The sequence below is a fragment of the Triturus cristatus genome, chromosome 2_1 (assembly GCF_964204655.1).
Source record: "Triturus cristatus chromosome 2_1, aTriCri1.1, whole genome shotgun sequence".
Taxonomy (NCBI): domain Eukaryota; kingdom Metazoa; phylum Chordata; class Amphibia; order Caudata; family Salamandridae; genus Triturus; species Triturus cristatus.
In genome coordinates, this window is record NC_140581.1 from 415,455,067 (window position 1) to 415,482,375 (window position 27,309).

A 27,309-nucleotide genomic window follows, 5' to 3' on the forward strand; every position below is an offset into this window, starting at 1 on the left:
GTTAAGAGGAGGTCCCACATGATGAAGCATGCCACTTCGGTGGGTGATGGGACGTAATCCTCTTCATGAGGACTGTTTCTTCGTACTTGTTTGGGTTGTTTTCATTGGCTCTCATTAGTTTGTGGCTCCAAACTAGGCCTGTAGGTGCATGCTTCTTTTTCTGCACCTGCCTAGAACTTGTGGTAAATAAAATACCGGACTGAATTTCATACGGAATCTTAAAATAAAGTAAAATAGCTCAAAATAACAAGAGGCAGAATCCGTGGTATAAGAGGTTTTCTAAATGGGCTTTATTCCATTCAAAATGGCCGACTCGAGTCGCGGCCTTCAGGTTCCGTCACCACGAGGGTTCAGGAAGTGAAGTACAAGATTTTATTGACATACATGTATTTTTATAATAATTGCATTATAATGAAACGAATGTAGAAGGCGTAACATTTGATAAGAAGAGTGACAAAACAGGTACGTAATCGAAACTAGGCGTAATAAGGAATAAAAGAAACATGATTGGTTAGGATTATCAGACATAGGTGGATCTATAAGATAATACTTGGCATAGATGCGCGCGCAGCAGCATGACGTGTAATTGACGTGCAACTAGGGGGTGAAGGGGACTTGACATTTAGCTCTACATGTGGAGACGAGAAGTCTGGGGGGTCACGTCAACCTAATCCCAAATCATATCTACCATCCTATGTTTGGAGAACTATGTTATCCACAAGGAAGGACTCTCGGACAGAATCTATTCTATACTGACTGTGTGCGTGTACAAGCGTCTAAGTGTCTATATGAGATGCAAGGGGCAGAAACTTTCCATGGTAACAGGGCTATGAATCACTTGCAGGAGGACGGAAAGGCTGAGTCCTTTGCTTGTGAGCTAAAGGAAATGTTTACCTAAATCACTAGACAGGAATGCATCGGCTGAAGAGCAAAATAGATAATTCGAAGGTGAAATACAACTTCTTGGCAGGCATGCGAAAACTGGCCGAGGCAGGCATCGTTAGCTGCACAGGGAGTAGGACAAAGTTCATGGATACAGATGCGAGCTCAAACTGAAGCTGTCAGAGACAGAGAGCAGGGAGAGCCTTTGAGGACAGAATCGGGCCTACTTGCCTGAACTGTAAAAATGGAGTAACTTAGTCATATAAAGTCGGTGGCCTTTCATACTTAGGAATCGAATATCCAGCCCATCGATGGCGGATCTGACAGAGAACATGTTGACGGTAGACACACATATGTTTGCGTCTTAGAAACTAGAACTGGAGGGAACATACATGTACTTGTAACATGCATATAGAACCGTTGGGGTCCAAGATAGGGGACATAACTGATCAGGAAAATCCACATTTCCACATTCCCTCCTTGTCCCCTTCTTGCCCTTCAAGAGATATCAATCTTCATCATTCCATCAATTTGCTCATGGAGCATCATTTCTTCTTCCTTCTTCTTCCGGCATTTTGAACGAGAACTGTGATATGGAATGCATGATGTGGCACACAGACCACAAATTGCTGGTCCACATTGCAGGCATAAACAACAACTGAAGAGCATAAGAAGGCCAATACCTAGGAAGGATAGAACTCTCCATCCCCAGGCTGATATCATACTCCAAAACCACCCGGACCACGTCCAAGTGCCTGGATTCTCGTGTATCTGGCTTATAATCTTATGAAGTCGTGTTATAGCTTTATATACAGATGGCGAATTTTCTGGTATGAATATGCAGCAGCTGGATCCGATGACCCTGCAAGCTCCGCCCCTATCGGCCAGGATGACGTCAAGGACAAGACGATTCTGGAGAACAACAATTCTCATCACTGACTGTTCCTCTGTCAGATTGCCTAGGGCGGCTATAGTCTCGTTTACTACAGCTTCAAGAGTCTTGGTGAGTCTACGTATCAGCTTACTATTTGATATTGTACCTATATAGGGAAAGATACCTTTATTGAAATCTACATATTTGTCCCATGCCGTTTCAGTATAATCGACAACTGGGAGATCTCTACGCTCTCTATTGTGTACTAAATGAACATTTCGATAATAATCAGGAGGAGCTAGGAAAACAGGTGGCAAAAGGAATGCTATGTAACAGGTACCATCCCAATCTAGAGGCAGACGCATATATGCCGTCTGACCACATATAAAGTAAGAATGGCGAGAAGCTCTAAATGAAGATTTACCTTGATCACTATATTCTACGGTAGTAACGCATTGGCTATGGCCCATGTGTATGGAACCAACTTTTCTTACACATAATTCACCCTTAACTGGAAATACTGACATAGTGGGCAGAATTAGTTCAACTTCGGATTTGACTTTCAAAATCATAAGATTAGGCGTAAAATTACCTAATTTATACACTTCATTTTCTAAATCAGTTCCTGTTCTACGGGGGTGACCCTCCTTATTAGGGTGACAGACTTTGAATAAAACTAGATTCAGATTTCCCCATATCCAATGTTGTTGATAAACTGCTGTGTCTGGGTCTATGGAATTTAATAAACTAAACCATGCTCCACAGGAACCATTGTGTGTGAACGGATGTGGAAAGAAAGGCAGAACTCCTTTGTTATTCTGATAAGGAGGGAGTCGGCCACACACCCAACAATTGGTGGCATTACTAGTCTGATGGGAATGATGTAACATACTAATGAATGTGTTATTGCGCAGCGCAAGTCTATAGGACAACTCATGTGGGGGTAATTCACTAAAAGAATGTTCATCAGTTATATTGGAAGCACATTTAGAAACAGGATAATACATATGCAACAATATACTTGCAGTAACTATTAAAAAACTCAAGGAAAACAAAATTAATAAAGTCACAATACAGTGGTTACGCAGTAATTTACAATAAGCATGTCGTTTCATTATGATTCTGGACTCTACGTGATTCAGATCTAAGGGATACATGTCGGGACAGATTCAACCGCTTCACCTTGGAGAGGACTTAAACAATCAAATCGTCCGACAGCTTGGATCTGGACCTGAGTTTCTGTTTATAGAGTTCGGTGCTACTGGCCTCAGCCAAAGGTAGCTTTGAGTCAATGGGGGAAGACACACGGGAAGTACTGTTCGTGTCAGGAGGAAGTCCATGAAATTTTTTGATATGGCTGGAGTGCACCCAGCCCTTCTTCCCCTCGATCTTCACAGCTGTTCTGGTCGTCAGCAGGACCAACTTAGGAAGCCTCCACCTTGGCTCCAGTTGGGTTTTCCGATCAAAATTTCTGATGAGAACATAATCTCCGGGAATTACATCATGAGGTTTCACCTCGGTGTTGTCGGGAAAAGCTGCGACTACCTGTGAACGACAAGATTGTAGTGCAGACATCAAGGAAGCCAGGTAATCTGTCAGCATATTACAGTCAACATCAGTTATTTTACGGGGTATAGGCGTCCCCCACATATTCGGTGGTCTACCAAAGATCACTTCATAAGGGGATAGCCCTGTTCGAGAGTGTGCTACCATTCTCATGTAGAATAGCGCAACTGGTAAGGCTACTATCCAGTCCACACCTTTTTCCTGACATATTTTAGACAATCTGATTTTTAAAAGTTGATTATGTCGTTCCACGAGACCTGCTGCCTCGGGGTGTCGGACACAGTGGAATTTCCACTGATATCCCAACAAAAGTGAGACATGTTTCATTAATTCGGATGAGAAAGGCTGGCCGTTATCTGAATATACAACACGTGGTAAACCGTACCGTGGGAAGAATTCTCGAACTAGCTGCTTGGCAGTAGTCGGAGCAGTGTAATCTGATACGGGATACGCCTCTGTCCAACGGGAGAGAGCGCAGACAACTACGAGAACATATTTGAATCCTCGACAACGTTCCATCTGAATATAATCCATCTGGAGGACTTCAAAAGGATGGTCAGGAGGCTGAAATCCACCCTGCTCTACGGGAACACTCTTCCCTGGATTAAACTGACAACATATCATACAGGTACGAACTTTTTGTTTAGCTGCGGCTCGTAAATGTTTGTTGAACCAAATGTGCTGAATGCTGTCTAGCATAGCCTTCTCTCCTAAGTGTGCTGGACTGTGAACTGTAGCTATAATGGCTTGAACCATGGAATCAGGGAGAAACCATACAGATTTCTCCTTCGTCATCCATCCTTGATCTGTCTGGATCCCTCCTAGTTCAGTCCACTTCTTTATTTCTTCTGCTGTGGCATGTGTCTGTATGTCAATTACGTCAAGTGCGGGATCCTTAATTGTCATACACTGTGTTGGTGTCTGAACTATTGGCTTTGTCATGTCTAATGTGCGATTCTGAGCAGTCTGTTTAGCTGTTCTGTCAGCTAAATCATTGCCTTGAGAAATGGTATCAGTAACCTTCGTGTGTGCTTTACATTTCATAATCGATATAGCAGTGGGTAGATGTATTGCGTCTAACAAAGCATGAATGAGGGGTCCGTGCTGAATGTGGGCACCATGGGAAGTTAAATAACCTCTCTCTCGCCACAGCACGCCGAAGTCGTGTACAACTCCGAATGCATAACGTGAGTCAGTGTATACATTAACTTTCTTATTTGTGGCTTGAATACAGGCTTGTGTTAGAGCAATAAGTTCTGCTGCTTGGGCTGACAAAGTATCTATACAACTTGTCTCAATAACTTCAGTGTCCGTTGTGACTGCATACGCGGCCACTAAGTCTCCTGTACTTGCTCTCATGCACGATCCGTCTACATACAACGTCAAGTCTGGATCTAACAACGGAACGTCTGTCAAGTCTTGTCTAGGTTTCGTCTTTATTTCAATGATTTCAACACAATCATGAGCTAGTGGGTCTGTTCCAATTATAGGTAATAGTGTAGCAGGATTCAATGTATTACATCGTCGGATCTCTATATGTGGTTGAAACAATGTCAGTTCATAACCGGTAAGTCTTGCTATGGTCAAGTGTTGTGTTTGTGTTCGGTTCACAAGAACCTCTACCGCATGTGGTACTTGTACTGTCAATGGGTGTCCTAATACTATGGCATCGCTTTGTCTGATTGCTAAAGCTGTCGCTGCCACTGATTTCAGGCACGCAGGCAAAGCCTGAGCTACGGGATCTAATGTACTGGAAAAATAAGCACATGGCTTGCGTGATCCTGCTTGATCCTGAGTGAGTACTGACAAGGCAGTACCTTCGCGTTCTGTAACAAAGAGTGTAAAATGTTTGCTATAACATGGTGTTGCTAAAACAGGTGCTTGACATAAAGCTTTCTTTAGGCTTTCAAAAGCTTGTGTATGTTCCTGAGTCCAAGGGAGAACAGTCGATGTGGCTGCCTCCTGTGTGGTTAACTGAATGAGTGGTTTTGCTAGAAATGCGTACTGAGGGATCCACTGCCTACAATATGAAGTGAGGCCTATGAAAGCTCGCACCTCCTTCTGTGTCTGGGGTATTGGCATGTTAGCAATTAACTGGATGCGGTCTGGTGTAAGCTGCCTTCCCTCCTTGGACAGCGAGTGACCAAGATAAATAACTCGCTGAACACAGAATTGCAGCTTAGAAGGGGACACCTTGTGCCCCTTGTCGGCTAGGAAATGTAAAACTGTCAGAGAAGCTTTTTCACATTCTGGCTCGCTTCTTGCGGTGATCAGCAGATCATCGACATATTGAAGCAGTGCAGTATTGACTGGCATGTGGATACTGTCAAGTTCTCGTTTCAGTGCTTGGCTGTAGATGCTGGGGCTTTCTGTGAATCCTTGGGGAGCGCGTGAGAATTTAAAGCTGCGCCCATTTAAACTGAATCCGAACAAGTATTGGCTTTCCGGATCTATTGGGACGCTGAAAAAGGCATTCTTGAGATCAATTACAGTAAAGAATGTTGCTTCGGAATCAATTGCTGTTAACAATGATGATATATCAGGGACCACAGGAAATTGTGGCACAATGCACTTGTTTAGTTCACGTAAATCAATAACCAATCGGTATACTGGTAGAGCAGTAGGATTAGTTCGTTTAAGAATCGGAATTATCGGTGAATTACATATATTGGAGTCTGTTTCTACAACTACTCCCTGGGCAATTAACTCATCAATAATTTTCAGCAAAGCCACTACAGCATCATGCGGTAACTTGTATTGTCGCATTCGTGGTAGTACCACTCCTGCTTTCAATGTAACTCGATAGGGTGTAATGTTCATGCAGCCAACATCCGTAGGGCCTTGTGCCCATAGATGTACTGGTAAAGTCTGTAGTCGGGGATCCATGTCTCTAGACACATAGTGACCTTTAAAATCACGCAAAAACAACCTTACTCCTTCCGGAGAACAACATATTATGGCTCCTAGTGCTTTCAGAGTTTTAATTCCTAACAGATTTTCTGGGCATGATTTAGTAAGCAATAAATCTGTAGTTCGTGTCAAAGGTCCTATCGTAAGTGGTAGAGGTTGTGATACTTCATTAACAATAGGTTTTCCTGAAAAACCAAGGGAAACATTTTGAGAGCCTGAGAGGGGTGCCCCTGGAACTTCACTACGTTTTATGGTTGTTCGACTTGCCCCTGTATCGAGTAAGAATTTTCTATCTTGACCTAATAATTCACTATGTACATAAGGTCCTTCTTGATCTACAGGAATCTCGATAAGCGGTAAGTCAACTTCCCTCTCTAGGCTGGTTCATGCGTAACGCTGATACTCAGGGTATTCATACTGTGCAGTCTGATACATTTGTCGTGTTGTGGTTTGTGTGGCAGTAGCAGGCAACGGTGGTGCAGCTGGCACAAACTGTATGGGTTGCTGTGAGGCTGGCATGGACTGTTGCTGAACTGGCATGGACTGTCCATGCTGCATAGCTCCTTGTTCATTCTGATCTTGTCTAACTAATCGTGGTCTCTCCTTTGCAATACCTGTAGCTATATTACGTTTCAGGACTGGACAATCGTGTACATAATGGCCTAATTGTTTACAGTAATTGCAGGTTCCTTTTACAGGAACTGCAGAATCACCAGAATGTGTCACACCCTTTTTGTGACCATCTGCTGGTACTGTCTGAGAAACTAGCATTTTCATTTTTGTATCCTTCATGCGTCTATGCTCGTGTTCTTGTTCATCCCTAATTCTATTGTGATGATACTGTAACATTTGTAGCATTTGCGACGGAGTGTTACTTTGCCAGGTACTCTCGAATTTCAATATTCTATTCTTCACTGGGGGCAATGCATTTTCCACTAATTTTGTCACAAATAGATGTGGATATGAGTCACTACTTGCTTTTATACCACTATTTATACCAAAACATTTTTCAAATCGAGCATAATAATCGCTTGTGTCTTCATCTTGCTTTTGTTTGCAGGCTGTGATTGCACCCCAATCTTTCTTCATGAATACGCTCTATCTCTTTACGTATTTTTCGGCACATGGCTATTATACAATTTTGTTTATCGTGTCTCCCTTCTGATATATTCTGACTCCATTTTGTAAGAATAAGCATTGCATTCGGGTCTACCCCCGGTCGATCTTGATTTCGGATCACACAGTTTATGAGGAAACGTAACAGTTCCCCCTGTATCTCTACTTTCTGGAATTCCATAGCTCTGTTAATACATCCTGGATCTCGTCCTGTTTGAACAAAATGATATATGTTATCTAGATGCGTAGTCATCCCTGGTAACCTCGCTAAATACTCTGCGGCTCGCCTGATACGTAGTGATGCCAGGACCATTTCGTCCTCTTTACCGACCACGGGGTCATATCTACAATTTACAAGGAGTTCCTTAAGCGTACGTTCACTCACGAATTTTGGTGTACGTGAATGTGCTGACTCTTGAAAGACAAGTTTATTTATTCTAGGTGGTGTAAAAGTACTGCTAGCACCTCCCGTGGCCCTATCTGGGGCGTCGGGTGTGAATGGGTTCGTTGAACGTGACACAGCAACTATGGGTGTCGATACCTCTGTAGAGTCGACTGCGGAAACAGATGCGGAAACAGATGTGCTTGCCGAAGCTTGTATCGGGACTTGCTGTTGCACGGGGACAGATACCTGATCCTGACGTTGAACCCCTACACCAGACGGTCTATGTGGTGTGGCGTTAGCATACTCGGGAGCTGCGTCGTCTAGATATGAGGAAAGAAAAACATCTTCTGCGGTTCTGGGATGCCCCTTTTGATGTACCTTAATTGGAAATAATGGGGGTGGCAAGTCTTTTGGTATTTCTGTAACAGCTTTAGGTAGTCCTTCGGCTAGAAGGGGATACATACCATTCATAAGAGCATTTCTTTGTCTATTTATTTGTTCTGTTTTCACTCGGATACCTTCCTCAATTAATAGATTTTCTTGAACTTTATTTGAACTTTCTTTACTCCTCTCTTCTTGTCTACGTGCTTTTTCTGTTCGTCTATGAGATTCTTTACGCCATAACTCAACAGCGTCTTTCTGTGACTGTCTGACCTTTCTTTTCCATAACTCTTCCTCCACTTTCATGATGCACTCTGCATCCCAGGTTCCCGCTGCGGGCCACCTTTGACTTTCCGGTAATCCCTTGGTATAATCTACCCATAGATCAAGAAACAATATGGCATCTAAGCCATGCTTATGGTACATGAAATGCCCTGGAGTGTCCCTAGGAGGAATAGGAACTGCTTCTTCAAGCACCCCTTTTCTGGTAGTAATCTGTCTTAACTTCGAGAAGAGCGGCATGTTTACAACTGATCTGATACTTACTCTTGAACTCACTTAATACGAAAAACACAATAATGAACAGTGAACAATGAACAATCATTCATACCACAATATTTGAACACTTTAAACATTAAACATTAAACATTTTAACTATGATCGACAATGATGACAGTCTGCCTAACTAATCACCACGCTGAATTCTTGACAATAACTGAATACTTCGGAATACTTGATATACTGCTAAACAGTACATATACACTGCTAAACAGCGCAGACCGGATTTGTGTACCCAAATCCGTCTTGACCGGCACAACCTATGTGCGCGTCAACACGCCTCCCCGGCGATGGTACTCACCGAGTAGCTCCTTGAAACGAAAGGCCTCAGAGAATGGACTGGACTCGACGACTGCGGACAGCGGACCCTCTGGACATCGGGATTTCGGAAAACCTGGTGGGTCTCTGTATACCTCGGATCTTGCTCTCTCAGCTAGGCTCTGGTCGGGATACTTCGCACTTCTCACCGCCTCGTCTGGGTTGATCGCAGCCTCAGTCGCCCCCGCTTGACCGGAGGGAGCTTACAGGAAATCCTGCTGGTACGCGTTTATGGTCCGTCCAGCTGTGGCAGGAGACCGGGCCTGCAACGCACCGCCGGCGCGTGAGATGAGAAAGTGTCCCTGTTCGGGCGCCATTATGTGGTAAATAAAATACCGGACTGAATTTCATACGGAATCTTAAAATAAAGTAAAATAGCTCAAAATAACAAGAGGCAGAATCCGTGGTATAAGAGGTTTTCTAAATGGGCTTTATTCCATTCAAAATGGCCGACTCGAGTCGCGGCCTTCAGGTTCCGTCACCACGAGGGTTCAGGAAGTGAAGTACAAGATTTTATTGACATACATGTATTTTTATAATAATTGCATTATAATGAAACGAATGTAGAAGGCGTAACATTTGATAAGAAGAGTGACAAAACAGGTACGTAATCGAAACTAGGCGTAATAAGGAATAAAAGAAACATGATTGGTTAGGATTATCAGACATAGGTGGATCTATAAGATAATACTTGGCATAGATGCGCGCGCAGCAGCATGACGTGTAATTGACGTGCAACTAGGGGGTGAAGGGGACTTGACATTTAGCTCTACATGTGGAGACGAGAAGTCTGGGGGGTCACGTCAACCTAATCCCAAATCATATCTACCATCCTATGTTTGGAGAACTATGTTATCCACAAGGAAGGACTCTCGGACAGAATCTATTCTATACTGACTGTGTGCGTGTACAAGCGTCTAAGTGTCTATATGAGATGCAAGGGGCAGAAACTTTCCATGGTAACAGGGCTATGAATCACTTGCAGGAGGACGGAAAGGCTGAGTCCTTTGCTTGTGAGCTAAAGGAAATGTTTACCTAAATCACTAGACAGGAATGCATCGGCTGAAGAGCAAAATAGATAATTCGAAGGTGAAATACAACTTCTTGGCAGGCATGCGAAAACTGGCCGAGGCAGGCATCGTTAGCTGCACAGGGAGTAGGACAAAGTTCATGGATACAGATGCGAGCTCAAACTGAAGCTGTCAGAGACAGAGAGCAGGGAGAGCCTTTGAGGACAGAATCGGGCCTACTTGCCTGAACTGTAAAAATGGAGTAACTTAGTCATATAAAGTCGGTGGCCTTTCATACTTAGGAATCGAATATCCAGCCCATCGATGGCGGATCTGACAGAGAACATGTTGACGGTAGACACACATATGTTTGCGTCTTAGAAACTAGAACTGGAGGGAACATACATGTACTTGTAACATGCATATAGAACCGTTGGGGTCCAAGATAGGGGACATAACTGATCAGGAAAATCCACATTTCCACAAACTGCACAGTGACACTTGTCCAGTCTCACCTCCATCCTCAGAGTTGTATGATACAACCTATAAATGTTTACTGTTCAAACCATAAAAAACAGTAGAGCAGAGCAGCAGGCCTTGCTGCTGCGCTACCCTATGGCAAAACATAAGAGCCAGAATGCACCGTATCTACTAGACTCTGCGCATTCCTGTCATTTTACCCTGCATCGGAGGGCTATGGGCTGCCGTGCGTCAACGCAGGCACCTTTGCACCATGGTGCAAGGGGGCCTGCTTTGCGGGGATGATTATTTTTGTGTAGGAAGGGAAACCTTCCTGCACAAAAACATTCACAAGAGGCTTGTTCCTCTATCTATGTGTGCTGGAAATTGCAGCAGACATAGAAAGAGGAAAACCAAAAGATATTTCTCCTTGTTGTGCTCCCTTACGCCTCCCGTAAGTTTTTGGCGCTGGCTCAGACTTATGATTTCTCGTAAATCTGAGGCTGTGTCAAAAAGCAATGGATGTTGCTGAGAACGCCCCCAACAACACTCATGGAATGCCCCTTTCATGCAGTTTTCAGCGTGAAAGGGCGACATATTCATAAGGCCATGAAAAGCCACGTAACATGGCTTTACGTGGCCGTATACATTTGCCAGTGGCAAATTGCACCACCGGAACGTCAAAAAAGTGACGCTCTGGTGGCGCAATAATGCGGTAGGGCCCCTAGGATACCCATGACATCAAACTGAGAATTAGAGGGGAAAAAACGTTGCAATTCAGTAGATGGATAATAGACATGTAAATAGACACCCAGCCATAACTACCGCATTGCAGTCTCAGGCACACGGGGCTTGTGACATCACTGCTTAAAATAATAAGAGAAAAGATCCTTGCATCAAACTGACAGGCAGTAGAAGGAATGAGAAAGGAGGTTACACTATCACAAGTCTGGCTGAGGCAATTTAAACTTGCCACAGTTATATATATCACTTACAATTGCCAACAGGTGGTACCAATTTAAATCTGTACCTGAGCAAAAGGAAGCCCAGAATCTGTAGTCATAACATTTTCGCACTATAAGCAAGGCCTATTCCCTTTCTCTCGTTTTCATTAAGGCGGCATGTCATGAAATGGCCGCCCTCCAAAAGCTTATGAATGCACACACATCGTGCTCAACGGTTTTACTGAGGGCTTTTGTGATAAAAGGAAAACAATATACACTCATATTTAGCCGGTTTAATGTATACGTGGATCTATATTGCCTGCTGCACAAACAGCGTAGGAGCAGCCATGGCGAACGGTTCCAGGGCACACACCACCCCCCTCCCTGCTCCCCCCAGGCCAGGGCCTAATGTTTCCTATCACTGTGCAGAGGTTGCACTAACCAGGAACATCTGCTCACTGCTTCAGTTTCAATCGACGGGCCAGGCAGTGAGTACGGCTGGCTTCACGTCTTCACGTGGGTTTAAAAACAGAGACAACTGACGTCTGTCGGCTCTTTGCCTGGACTGACTGAAACAGGAAGGCCATTTGTCAATGATCATAGCCGCCTTGATCGAAAGTTCCTTTTTCTCGAATCTTCGCTTACGTAACATCTTACATTGTTCTATATTTGTTTATAAGGCTCCTGAACGCGCATTTTCGGCCTCGTCTCTCCTAAATATTGAGGAGAAAGTCTGGCTTTTTGTGATCGAAGTTGCTATATCCAAAGTAGTTAAAGTACCAGAAGATTTGGCGTAAGCATTTCTGGACGTTAGCAATATCCACATTTGAAAGACATTATTGGGAAGGCCCGCAATTCAAACAGATAAACACGATGCGATGAAGAGAGGAAAAGGAAAAAAAATGTCCAAGGACATCACATAGCTGCCAAGTTTTCAGTTTGCCCAAGTGTGGCATTATCCTGTTTTCTGCATACATACTTGTGTGTGATATTTACTGCATTATGTGTGACACTTTGGGGGTATTACTTCAAATTTGCTAACGCCACGCTCTCACATTTTTTAAGCGCAGGGATGAGCCGTATTTACAAAATACGATGCACTCCTGTTTTCCCCTAGCGCAGGTGATAAAAAAGGTGTCTAGCGCCAGTGCAGGCACCTTTGCGCCATGTTGCAAGGGTGCCTGCACTGCAGGGATGATTGCACATAAACAATCTTTACAGGCGATTTGCTGTATCTATGTGTGCTGCAGAAAGCAGAAAATATGGAAAGTTCAAAATAAAAGGATTGTGGTGTAGCGGTCTAGCGGTCGTTACGTTCGCCGCGTGACATCACAGGACGTCCGGCGGCGGCCATTTTCAGCGAGTAAGAGCGCCGATTTCAAGGAGGTTAGAGCTCCGCTCCGGCGCACCTGTGTGAGGAATAAACGTAGTACACCACCACCCAGTGTACGCGTGGTTCTTCTAGCGCGGGGCCATAACCAGTAGCTTCATTACAATGGCGACGAGGTGGTGAAAAGGGGGATGACTTTGCACCCTGGACCCGAGCCCCATCGATAACGAGGAAACCCGGCAGACTACACCACGTGCATTCCACAGGAGCGCGGCAGTGCAGCGGAGGACACCACCATCTAAGGCGCTGAGAAGCCTACGGAGCACACCACGCTTCGCGTACAGGCCAGACGGGCACGCAGCGTAAAACGGAGCCAACCGGAGCAGGGCACGGAAGGTATAGAACACGGCCAGGTGGAGTAAGAGGGCAGCACCCTGGAAGAAGTCGGCAGTGGTCCCGCGGCGGGTAGAGAGTCCAGCCAGGAAGACGACGAGAGGGGCAGCGACGTCTGAGAGAAGGAGACATTGGGCGCGCCCATACAGTGAGGAAGACACGCCGGCAGTGTGAAGAAGATGACCTCCCAGATGTGCTCCTTAACGAACCCTGTGCCATTCTTGGCCAAACCAGGGGAGCCCGAGATGCCGTGGGAGGACTGGAAAAGGTATTTCCTAAACTACCTCGCAGCCCTGGAAGAGGAGGGTGACACTCCATACACGAGCTCGCGGCGGAAGAAGATTCTTCTACATCATTTGGGCCCGGCGGGACAACGAGTATACCAAGACCTGGTGAAGGAGGATAGGACGGCAGCAGGCGACGACGTGTTCCAACACGCGATAGATGACCTGGACACCCATTTTCGCCCAGTAGTGTGCACGGCAATTGACAGGTACAATTTCTACCACTGGAAACAGAACAAAGGAGAATCGGTCGACGAATATGTGGCGGCCCTACAGAAATTGGCCCTAACGTGCAAGTTTGGTACCCTACAGGAGGAGCTAATAATGAACCAAATCATCATGCACACGGTGAACACGACCATCCAGGAAAAACTGTGGACGAATGGAGACGCGCCACTGAAAACAGTCGTAGCCCTAGTAAAGAAAGCAGAACTATCCAGGAGGTGTGCTGAGGCGGCCAAACGCGAACACCACCCAGAGCAGGCGGTATACAAGGTAGAAGACCGGAAACCACCAGATGGCAAACAACCGGCGTGGCAACAAGGCGCACGGACACACAGAAGATTCAATACCAAGACGACGAGAACACAAGGACAAAGACAATGGAACAAGACGGCTTGTTACAGGTGCGGCAGCGGCACCCATGCAGCCAGCGACAAGGGCTGTCTGGCATTTGGCGCCAAATGCTTGTATTGCGGACTCATGGGACACTACGAAAAGGTGTGCAGGAGGAAGTCCCAGAAGCAAGAAGTGAAGTTCGTGGCCCAAGGAGCGCGCGAAGAAGAAGATGAAGTAGACAGAGAAGAGGACGATGAAATCCTAATAGTAGAGGAACAAGTATTAGGCATAGAGAGCGTGGCGGACAGAAAACCCAAGTGTGAAATGACGATAGGGGGCATACGAACCACCATGGTTGCAGACTCAGGTTCACCATACACAATAGTACAAAGGAGAGTATGGGAGGAAGATTTTGCGCCAAGCACACCATACTACTTGAGACCCACGGACATTCACCCGGTAACGTTCACGGGGGAACCGATACCCATGGTGGGGTATTGCCCGCTAACCTTCAAATTCTGAGGCCGCACATGCGAGGGGAAGCTGTACGTGGCCGAGGAAGGACCGTCGGTGTTGGCCTGGAGAGACCAAGGAGCATTGGGCATAAAGCTGAACCCTGAAGGGCACATGCAAGTCCTCATGACCGACGAAGGGCAAGACCCAGAAGGGCGGCGATGGAAGGAGGAATTCCCAGAGGTGTTCAAGGACTCCATCGGCCGCATGGCAAAGTTTACACACAAGATTCAACTCAGAGCGGGAGCCCAGCCGGTGTCCCACAAGGTGCGCAACATACTGTTCCGCACACGAGCCGCGGTGCAAGAAGAGCTACAAAGGATGGAGTACAATGGCGTGGTAGAGGCGATCGACAACACGGAATGGTTGGTTGTGGCGCAGAAGCCCAACGGGAAGGTGAGGTTGTGCGTTGACCTGAGGGAGCTGAATAAGAACATCGTGGTGGACAAGTTCCTGCTTCCCAGGATCAACGAGATGCTGGCGAAAACCCAAGGGGCGCAGTGGTTTTCCACGTTAGACTTGACGTCCGCCTATCATCAGATCGCTCTACACAGATCATGCAACCACCTGACATCGTTCATCACGCCGTTCGGGTGCTACAAATTCCTAAGGATGCCGTTCGGGCTCGCCTCGGCGGCCGCAGTCTTCCAAAAGTTAATGCACAAACTATTCCACAAAAAGACAGGAATCCAATACTTTCAGGACGATATCTTGGTAATGGGAGCCTCTCGAGAAGAACATGACAGGAGACTAGCAGAAGTCTTGACAGTGCTGAGGCAGAACGGGCTCACGGCCCAATGGGACAAATGCAAGTTCGGCTTGGACACAGTCACTTACCTGGGACACGAAATAAGCAGGAACGGTATAGAACCCAAAGCGTCCAACGTCGCAGCAATCAAGGAAGCTCCCACCCCATCGAGCAAAGAGGATGCAAGGACATTCCTGGGAATGGCAGAGTTTTATAGCAAATTTGTTCCTCACTTCGCTTCCAAGACCCATCTATTGAGGTCGCTCCTCAAAAACAAGTCCACTTTCCTATGGACGGGAGAGCATCAACGAGAATTCGAGGAAGTAAAAAAGAACATCAGTGAGGCAGTGCCCATTCATGGGTACGATCCAGAAGCCCCCACCGTGTTGACTACAGATGCCAGTGACCGTGGCCTGGGGGCACTACTGACACAAAGGACAGCAGACGTGGCGATAGCCACGATTAGCTTTGCATCACGAGCGCTAGCCCCAAACGAAAGCAAATTCAGCGTCATCGAAAAGGAAATGTTGGCGGCTGTGTGGGCAATGGAGAGATTCCGGCAATTCCTATGGGGCGGAAGATTCCTGCTACGCACAGACCACAAACCGTTGGTGAAGGTCCTCACGTCAGCGGGGCATGAGCACGCCACGCCGCGAATCGCGAAGATGACTCTCAGATTGCTAGACTACGTCTACGATGTAGAGTATCTCCCAGGACACCGGAACAAAGTGGCGGACTTCTTAAGCAGAGCAGCGGCCAAGGAAGCCTCGGAAGTCCAAGATGAAGGAGGATGGGAAGACTATGCAGTAGCATTCACAGGCGACCATGAAAGAGCAATAAGTGCCCAAGACTGGGAAGAGGAATACAGAAAGGACGAGCAGTTGAGCGCCGTAAAAGCATACGTCACAAATGGATGGCCAGAGAAGAGATTGCTAGGAGAGGAGCTCAAACAGTTTTGGGAAATCAAAGACGAACTGTCCCTAGGAGATAAGCCATGGTTCCTGTTGCGCGGCAACAAAGTGGTTCCGCCACACTCATTGAGACAACGCATAGTAGCCATCAACCATGAGGGTCATCTAGGAATAGTGAAGACCAAGGGGAGAGCCAAGGAGGACTACTGGTGGCCGGGGATGGACCTGGCGGTAGAACGCCATGTAAGAGAGTGTGAGCAGTGCAGCAACGCAGACAAGATGCAAAAGATGTTGAGGCCACCCCTGGGCAGATATGCTTGCCTGGAAAATCCATGGGAAGAGATCTCCATCGATATCCTGGGACCCATTACGGATACCAACGACATCCGGAAATATATCACCGTAATAGTAGATCGCTATTCCAAGTGGCCGGAAGTCCATGTAGCGGACAATGCGGAGACAGAGACAATTCTGGGATTCCTGACAGACGTCTTCATAAGGGAAGGTATCCCCAAAGGGATCCTGAGCGACAACGGCCCGCAGTTTACATCCAGCAAATGGGAAACCTTCATGGACAGGAATGGCATCACTGTCCGACACACCCCCATCTACCACCCGGCTGGGAACGGCGCAGTGGAGAGGTTCAACAGAGTAATCATGGGGTCAGTACAAGCAGCGATCAGTCAAGGAACCAACTGGGAGAAAGAACTAAAACGGCTGATGTGGCCCTATCGGATAACCCCCACTTCAATGGGGTACAGCCCGTTCCGAGTGCTAAAAGGACGAGAGCCGTTCACAAAGGACAATGTCGCCTGGAAACGTCTCACCGTTCAGAGCCATTGGTCCCCAGCAGTGGTGCGCAAAAACTTGGAGAAAGCACAGGCAGTATACACCGACCACTATGACAGGAAGCACAATACAAAAGAGGTCGCGCTGGAGAGAGGGGAGTGGGTAAGAGTCAAACTACCCATCCAGAAGAAGAAGGGAGACAGCAAGTTCACACCGCCTTTCCAAGTGTTGGAGCCGTACTCAAGGTCAGCACTTCTCAGTGATGGAAAGGTATGGTCGCAGGACCGCAGGGCGAGGTGCATGCCCACGGAAGGGAAGACACCAGGGGCGGCGACACCTGCAGGGACGCCCAGCGGAAGGAAGAGCCCAGCGGCAGAGCGGGAAAGTCTCCCGGAAGGAATAGCAAGGAGTCCCCAGGTGGGAACAGGACACGGTACCAGTGAGGAGAAGAGTAGTCAGTAAGATGAAGCCCGAGAGGGGACTGAGAACGATGAGTGGGGTGATGCAGGAGTGGAAAGCGAGGAAGGGGCACCAGGCCAAAGGAGCGTGATAACCACTCCTAAGGCTGGCGAACCCTAAGTGGACAAGACGAGGAAGAAGAATCACACTGCCCCGAAGGTTCGGGGAATTCAGCATGGACAACAAGTAAGACTGTATATGTTCGACGGGGTTTGTAAGTTGGGGTTGTGTTATAAAAGGGGGAGATGTGGTGTAGCGGTCGTTACGCTCGCCGCGTGACGTCACAGGACGTCCGGCGGCGGCCATTTTCAGCGAGTAAGAGCGCCGATTTCAAGGAGGTTAGAGCTCCGCTCCGGCACTCCTGTGTGAGGAATAAACGTAGTACACCACCACCCAGTGTACGTGTGGTTCTTCCAGCGTGTGGCCATAACCAGTAGCTTCATTACAAGGAGAAATAAAACATTTCTCCCCGTATCCCATGTTTAAGACCAGGGGGCATATTTAAAATAAACTGGTGGAGCGTGGTGCAGCTCCAAAATCGCTCACTCCGTCAGTGGCCGTTCCTCCGCTACGGTGGAGGAACACCGCCCCACTGCATTTTTGCAGTGAAAGAGAAAATAAAATGATAATAACTCGCGTTATCATTTTATTTTCTAATTCTTCCGACCACAGCTTTCTGTGCGGGGGCATGGGAGGAGTGGTTGTACTCTCCTAAAGTGCGCGATGACTGCTTTGACGGCCCTCTTGGGCCGCCCAAAACAGTCATGTGCACTTTGCATGTGCTTCATGCAGGCTGCATCGCAGCCTACGTGGAGAACATGCCCAGGCCTCCAGTCACCATCTGAGCGGGGAAAAACGGCGCTCTGACCAATCACAACGCTGCGACTGGCTGACTGGGAGCCTAGGTGTGCTTCCAGTGGGCAACTCCGAGTGAGGGAGGACTACGAAGGAGAGACAGGTGAGGAAGCAGCAAAAAGGTATGTTTTTAATAAAATTATTTCTTCGCTCCTTCCCCCGCATCCCCCCCCCTACCTCATGCATCCTCCCCCTACGCCATGCATCCTGCTTTGCCCCCCTACCTCAGATTGGTGTCGGCCGCGCCACCACTCTCTTCTCCGTTAGTTTAAAAATGCAATGACGCCAGTATTCACAAGCATGCGGTGAACCCCTGTGTTTTCCATAGTTCTGGGGCTAAATATAGCTGCCTAGCACCAAAGCTGACACCCTTGCACTATAGTGCAAGGGTGTCTGCGTTGCAGGGAATGATTATTCATGTGCAGGAAGGTGTCCCTTCCTGCACATAAATAATCTATAATGGCGATCTGTAACTCCTATGTGCCCTGCTTTGTGCAGCACACATAAAAGTTGCAACTCTTTTAAATGATTGTTTATGTGCAGGAAGGGAAACCTTCACTAATGACAATTTGCTGTTTCTATGTGTGCTGCATAATGCAGCACGCATAGAAATAGTAAAAACTAATTAATCATTTCTCCTCATTTTTACAGGTTAAGACCAGGTTTTCCTGGTCTTATTTTTGGTGCTGCCCATATTTACGCCACCCTTGTAAATAGGAGGCAGCATCAATAGCAATGGGTGTTGCGGAGGAACGCCCACTGCAACACCCATTAGACAACCCTTTCACGTTGAGTGCTGCGTGAATAGGGGCATTATTTACAAGGCAGCATTAAATTGGCTACTAAGGGTCTTAAATGAAACTCAATCTGTTGGTGACGGAGCGCTATTGGCTGCACGAAGGTGTCTATGTGTAATTTTACCGTCTTGTCTCGCAAACATCTGATGCCATCAAACATGGTAGTGAACTCATCAAGGATGTGAGCTATTGCTTTTTGGTGCACACCAAATGCAAAACGAACGATTCCTAGCACTTCTGTGGCCCTGCATCCCAGTAGCATTCTATGACCTTCTTCGGCAACGTATATTAGCGTGCTTACTGATTGAGATCCATATGTTATGAGCATATGGATTTTCCCTTTTATGTCTAATGGTTTGCCTTGCCCGAGGGCGAATACTTTGACTGTTGCCTTGCATAACTGTGGGGATGGATGCATTGTGTGATATGTTTTGGAGGACATGATGTTGATGGACGATCCAGTGTGCACTACCACTGTTGTTGGGTGGCTCCCGACAGGATTTGGCATCGAGGAAGCTAATGCTCACCCTGGGAAGCCATGCCTACCGTGAAAATGGAGTGGATGGTGTGCTCTTCATTGTTGTCATCATCCATGTCGCTGCATCTCTCTTGTACTTCTGGCACAGCATTGATCATGGCATGCGGAGCGCGCCCTTTTCCGGAGTGATACGCTTTGATGAAGTGATTGAATTTTCCACATCCTGTGCATTTCTTTCCTTTGGCTGGGCATTCTGAGGGTCGGTGTGCTGAACCTTCGCAGGATCCGCACGTCCTGGGGTCATCCTGTGTTTTCTGGGTTTGCCGGAGCTAGGAGTTACGGTGACGGTGTTTACTAGCTCCACCTTCAAAGGTTTGTTCAGGATGGCTTCCATGTGAGAAGCCCATGCCTTCAAGAGTTCTTTTGTGCGGCCCATGGTTAAGATGTCCGCTAGTGACCTTGCGGATTCCTCCAGGATGCGTTCGCAGAGCTTTGCTGAAGCACACGCTTGAATTATTTGGCCACGTATTTCTTCATTCTCATCAGCGAACCCACATGTGCTGTTCAATTCTTTTGTTCGCATGTGGAAAGTGTCAATAGATTCTTCTGCGTGTTGCCTGGCCTCTCGAAACACAAACCGTTCATAATCTTTATTAACCATTGGTGCAAAGTATGCATTTAGGGCTGCTCTGAGGGTGAGGTGTCTTCTTGGCGCAGCTTCCGTGAGAGTCTTGGATATTTTGTGGACTTCTTTTCCTCCTAAATGAAGGAGCAAGGGTCTTTTTTTGTGCGTTTTCAACTTGAATGGCTCCAAAGGACAACAGCAGTCTCTCAACCTAGTCTTTCCATCTGGGCACTTGGGCTGATTGTGCACCTTCAATGGTGAATGGCTCTATGGGCGGTATGCCAGCCATGGTTCGCCATGCATCGATGACTCCCTCACTCTTTTGCTGTTGTTACAGGAGCTGTCAAGCTTAATGTGCTGTGTATGGTCGGTTCATGGCACCAGCAGGTGACACCTGGGATACTGTCTGCAGTGTTGATATGTTATCCACCTTAATATTCCCTCTTTCCTCTGGAGGTAGAGCATCCTAGTGGGATGCCAGAGCAGGCGATGGTGCGGCTGTGTGGAGGATCGGCAGCTCAGCACAGCTGTACACATCTATGAGTGGTGTGGCGTGTTAGTGAAATCATCTGGCAGGATGCTTGATGCCGAGGCCCAGAGCACGTGGTGGGAACATCAAGCAGGGGGTGCTCCTAACCTGCGAAGAAGCACACAGCGGTCTGCTCTAGCAGCACAAGGACATTGGTTCATTGACCGAGCAGGGATCGCGGTCGCACTCGGCTGGGCCTGCCACCGAGGCGTCTACAGCATGGTGGGCGGGGCAGCTACAGGCAGGAGGCAAAAAGTGGTTTAGCCACCAGGCAGGTCGGGCGAGCTCAGATCGCTGCGAGTTGACGCCTCATGGGGCAAGGAGCTGGGCATGTGCAGCATGAGTGCTGTGTCTCTGGGACATCGGGGTAGGATTGCAAACTACCCTCATCGCCAGTGTGTTGGCGCAACCTCTGATGATGCCTGGACATATAATGACACAGACACAGGTTTCCTGGTTTTCTGGTGGTAATTTGCCTTAGCGGGCCTTTCTCTGGGGCTCCCTGACCAAGCCTCGCAGTCCCCACTATTTATTATCTTATCCCACATGACCCTGGGGCCACTCCAACTTCCTCAGGCCACGAGGGGTGTACATATCAGAACCCTCCATATACAATACTGTCTGGTTGGGCGCTCCAGTTATGTTACTGGAGTGACACTTCACTGTCCATATGCTCAATGCTGAGATTGGCTAACTTCCAATTAATAGTAAAATACTCTTTATTTCTCTAAGATGCAGTTGTCAGGGCAGAGCAGAGGGAGGACAGGAATACCACTCCTTATCCTGGCATTCCCACTTGACAGCACCGTGTGATCTCAGACATGTAACTTTAACACATTCTTTATCTGGCCCCTTAACTGAAGAAATTGGTAATGCTTGGAATTAGACACTTAGGAACTTTACGGCAGAGGCAAATTATGTTCAGCAAGTACAATAATAGGGTTAGTTGAAGCGACAGAAGGGTTAAGATTTGTTCTTGCTTTCTGTCATGGAATCACAGGCTGTCCTGATTTTAGAATGACAATGCAGGCTCACTTGCAAGAGAATGTAGATCTGTTCCAAATGGGACATGTGGGCTGAGAAACCCGAAGGTTCGAGTTATATCCTCAAACCTTGATCACATGAACAAATGGTGTTTTTCTTGGTCATGAAACATGTCTATTTGCCCTAATTCCATAAATGTAGAACATTTTAATGCTCAGAAAGGGGCTATTTTGTGGTCAAACTAACTTTTCAACAGGTGCCTGTCCCCACTAAAAAGCAGGAAATTCTATCAACAGTACAATAAATACTCACTTCTTGTCTTTTGCACAAGCTCCTTGTCCTTTAGGGGCAGAGGGCACCCATCTCAACTTTAGGTCCTTGGGAGGGGAGCCCCAGGCCCACCAAGCACTTCATTCTGACTCCCTACAGTGACAGATGGGTGATGTTACCTAATTCATTATGTATTTATAAATATTTATATAGAGCGGACATTACCCATGAAGAACCGGGCTCATAAGCCTGGCGGCGCAGGGTACGCCTGAAATCTTCTGAGTTCGCCTTCCAAATTACAGAGACACGGAACACTGTCTGGCATAGGAACTTCAATTTATTAGCTGCAGCTAGGTACAGTTGTCCTAGAAGTAGATCAGTGGTAGGTTCTCAGGAGACTGCCACTTTAATCCGTGGCTCACAGTCTTTTGTAGCGCTTGAATCCCCTAAAGCAACAACCCCCACAATGTGCAATAAAAATACAAATCATCCACAAGAAAACATTCTTTGTACAAGATACAGGATAATGGGTAATAGAAATTCCTTCCCTAAGGTCGTGTTCTCTACCCGACCCTATAGGTCAGGAGGCATAGCCATTCCTTGGTTAAATTAATTTACGACAGGACGTGTTTGCGTGTTGAAGATGGTGATTCGTAAAACAACTGGAGATGCCGAGAACGGTCACCAAGGGTCAATAGATGGTTATCTGGGGGATTAGCTGCTTCGAGCCGGGTCTCAGAATGGACTTAGCTCGGGGAAACAGGAAAGGTCGTGTAATATGTGCAACAGTATAGAACGTGAAAGAAACGCTATGAAGGTTGAAGGGGCCTGAGTGAGGGCAACAGCAAAATGGTGTTACAAGCAAAGATGGGTCCGTCTTTGAATTTCCTCAGACCCTCCTTTTGCCATTACTCAGGCAAAGAAGCCAGAGGCTGTTGTTAATCTGAATCGACTTCAGTAGCCATGAAATCTACAAGCTGTTGTTGCAGCATTACCTTTGTGTCTGCTGCTTTCTGTGCCACCGGATTTGGAACACACAGGGTGGCGCAGAGTCCGCATATAGCTGGACCACATTGTCGACAAAGGCAACATGAGAAGAGAATAGCCAAAGTCGCTCCGACAAAGGTAAGAATCTTCCATCCCCATGTAGACAGTAGTCCCCCAAACCATCCCATCAGAGACCAATTCCCTTCATCCTGGTGAACGGACTCAGCGATCTTATGTAGCTTAGAGATGGCTTGGTATACTGTAGGGGCGTTGTCTGGAATAAAAATGCAACACCTAGATCCGATCAATCTGCATACGCCCCCACGGTCAGCAAGGATGATATCTAATACCATCCTGTTCTGAAGCGTGACAAGGCGGTCAGCAGCGAGTTCTGCAGTGATGTTACTCAAAGCTCCAGCTGTTTCATTGACATTGGCTTATTCAACTCGAATTAGTTGTCTTATGTCTCTACTGTTGGCTACTGAGCCCCAGAATGGAATGAGTCCTTTCAAGACATCCCCGACTTCTTGTCCTGACGTATCCTGGCCAGACGCCACCCCTCTTTTCTCTAAATGATGCTTGGCATCTGCTATATATGTAGGGGGCAACAACCAAGCAATATAACAAGTGCCTCTCCAATTACCAGGTAGAGAAGTGTAAGCCTTATTTCCACACACAAAGTATGTATTACGTGAGGGAACCATGCGAGGCCAATCTGTCCCATTCAATGTCACAATATGTTGGCAATTGCTTGTACCTTTATATTCTAACCCTCCTTTCCTAATACAGAATGGTGCTTGTCCAGGTACCACTAGAAAAGTTTGTCCTTTTCGAGAGGTTCTATTAGAGGGCAGAAAATACAAATCCGTAGATTTGGTTTGGCGATCAGCATATTCTGACTTCTCACTATCCGTCCCATATATCCTTTTTCTGTCCTGCCAACATAAATGGTATAGATGTACTCCCAAGCTCCTTACTTCTCGAGTATCCCCATCTCCAGAAAATACCCAACTGGCGCTCAATTCCCACCATGCACTACAGGAGCCATTAAATGAAAAAGGAAGGGTAATGTATGGCATTCCAGTATTCACCGAACTTGGCAGAAGACCGCAAACCCAACAGTTCGTCGCATTAGTGGCCAATGATGTTGGTGTAGCATGGAAACAAATGTGTTGTTGCGGAATTCACTCCTTCTTGACTCAACATGAGGTGGTAGAGTGCCATGTGTATGCATTTCAACCGTAACTTTGGGAGTGGGCTGTGTAAAAACTACGTGTAGTCCCCATCCTATACAAGACAATATAATACACATCAAAATCAATATTATTAAAGCCACTATAAAACGATAATGCAATAATTTACAATGTTTCGTGCTCATTGTTTGTATTTTGTCCATTCCCTTGTTAACAGTCATTTCCAGCTCTAAATATTGCCCGTGACGGGAGATTGCTTCACTCAGCTGTGATTGTCTGTAGTTCTTTATACTTTCCTACAAGTCCCACAGGCCTAGAGCCACATTTGGGTCACAATTCTGAGACTTACGATCACGGCCCTGCAATCATGTGGAAATCGGGATAAAGACAAAAGTCAATGAAGCACTATTGAGGTATTTTGTTCAGTCTGGGCCTCAAATCGTACCTCTGGGAATCAGGTACAGTTTGTTCTTGGAAAAGGAGATGTGGTTTAGTAGTGTCCAATTTCACTGCTGGTGGTATAGCTGTCTGGAGGACCTCGTTGTCGTCTTGTCCTGCTCCGGCAAAGTCTAGGCGCGCATCGCTGAATAGTCCAAATCTTGCTACTCTTCCGGTTTCGGAGTCACTAATTCGTTTATGAACCCATTGATCATAAGGCAATGGTAGGGTCACTTTCTTGCAATGTACCCCATGTACCCAGTTCTTTTTGCCGACCACCTTTACTGCAGTACGCGTCGTCAGTAGCACCTGACGAGGTTCTCTACAGCGAGGTTCCAAGTTCTTTGACCTCTGGAAGTTTTTGACGCAGACCCAGTCTCCCGGCCGTATGGTGTGACCAGGATCCATTGAAGCCTGGGGCAAAGTATCTTGTACCTGCTGGTGAAGGACACGTAACTTAGTGGTTAGATCATGTAAATAGTCAATTAACAATGGATGCTCTATCTCTGAGTATTTCTTTGGCCTTGGGACTCCCCAAACATTTGCAGGGTGTCCAAAGACAACCTCATAAGGACTAAGCCCCATACGGGAATGGGTGGTTGTTCTGGTGGATAAGAGAGCCAAGGGCAAGGCATCAGGCCAGGCAAGACCCGTGCTGGCTTGTATTTTCGCCAGTTTAAGCTTAAGGGTGCCATTATAGCATTCCACCAAACCTGCTGACTGAGGATGATTTGCTGCATGGAATTTTTGCTGAATGCCAAGGCCCGTACATACTTTCTGCATGATCTGACCCACAAATTCACTTCCGTTGTCACTCCAAATAATTCTCGGTAACCCAAATCTTGGCAGAAACTTCTTCAAAAGGACTTTTGCCGTGGATAGAGCAGTATTATCTTTCAGGGGATAGGCCTCTACCCATCGGGAGAAGGCACATACCACAACAAGAACGTACTTCAGATTGTTACATAGTTCCATGTGGATGTAATCTATTTGGAAAACCTCAAAAGGGTAAATTGGGGAAGTAAAGTGTCCTGCTGGTGTTGGTGTTCCCTTCCCCGGGTTATGCATCAAGCATACAATACAATGCTTAACTAGATTGTCTGCACATTTAGGGATCCCCACATTCTTCCATACCGGAGCCAGAAGCTTGCATATACCTTTAGCGCTAATATGGGCTGGACCATTGCCATGGTAACTACTGGGAGTACATAAGCATCTGGTAACAACCAGCGTTGATGTTCTGACAAGTCTGTCCAGCACCCTGTCATATCCAATCTTCCTATACTTTCTTTCCACGTACTCAATTCTTTCACTATGGCCTCTGTCTGGATCATTTTCACACTGTCCACAGTATTCTCACACATCCCTCCTTGTGCAACCCATCTAGCAGAGCCCGCAACATACATGCGGCTTGTAGTGTCTCTAGCTGTCTCTTTCGCTATGTGGTCTGCGAAAGCATTTCCTTGACCTACATCATCAGTGATCTTCTTATGTGCACTACACTTCACAATCGCTATCTGAGTGGGCAAGGTGAGTGATTCAAGGAGGTCATTTACCAATTGGCCATGCTGTATCTTAGTGCCATGGGATGTGAGAAACCCTCTTTCCTTCCACTGGCGGCCAAAACTATGGGCCACTCCAAACGCATACTGACTATCAGTATACACATTCACCCTTTTTCCTTCAGCCAACACACAAGCTCTAGTCAGTGCTATCAATTCAGCTGCCTGGGCTCAGTTATGTATAATACGCGCTGTTTCTACAACGGTGTATAAGGTAGTGACTGCATAGGCTGAATCGTTTCACCATTGGGAAGCTTAAAACAAGAACCGTCCACCCATAAGGTCCCATCCGGGTCCGGGAGTGGAGTATCCTTTAAATCAACTCTGCCTTTTGTCTCTTCCTCCGTGCGGAGGAAGCAGTCGTGTTGCTCCTGAGTGTCATTTTCTACTGGAATTGGCAGCAATGTTGGCGGGTTCAAGGTATTACATTGCTTAATGTGTATGTGGCTAGCCAAGAGCGTCAATTCGTACCCCGAAAGGCGTGCACTCTTGAGGTGTCGGGTCTTTGTTCTATTTAGGAGGGTGTCTACAGCATGCGGTACCATGACCATAAGGGTATTATCTAATACCAATCCAGCAGACTGGCGAATCTAAACTGCCGCTGCTGCTGTAGCCCTCAAACAGCTGGTTAATGCCTTGGCCACTGGATCTAACGTGGCCGAAAAATAGGCACAGGGGCGTTGCTTGTCCCCAAATCGTTGCGTTAAAACTGATAACGCGCAACCTTCTTTCTCGTGAACATAGAGTGTGAAAGGCTTACTGTAATCAGGAGTACCTAACACAGGCAGTGCGTAATCAGTGAAACTTTTCTGACATTCCGCAGTCCATGGAAGCGTGTGTGGTGTATCTTTAAGAGTGAGTGCCAACAAAGGTTTTGCCAGAAGGGAAAAATTGGGGATCCATTGTCTACAATAAGAGGTAATACCCAAAAAGGCACGCACCTCTTTTTGCGTACATGGAATAGGCATTTGGGCAATTGCTTGGATACGTTCTGGGGTCAATCGCCGTCCCTCCTTTGACAAGAGATGACCTAGGTAGGTAACCTCTTGGCAGCAATATTTCAATTTTGATGGTGAAACCTTGTGGTTGTGGTCAGATAAGTGGCGTAACAGTGAAATGGTAGCCTTTTTACAAGTGTCTTCAGAATCTGCTGCAGCCAACAGGTCATCCACATATTGAATGAGAGTGGCCCCTGGTGGTAAA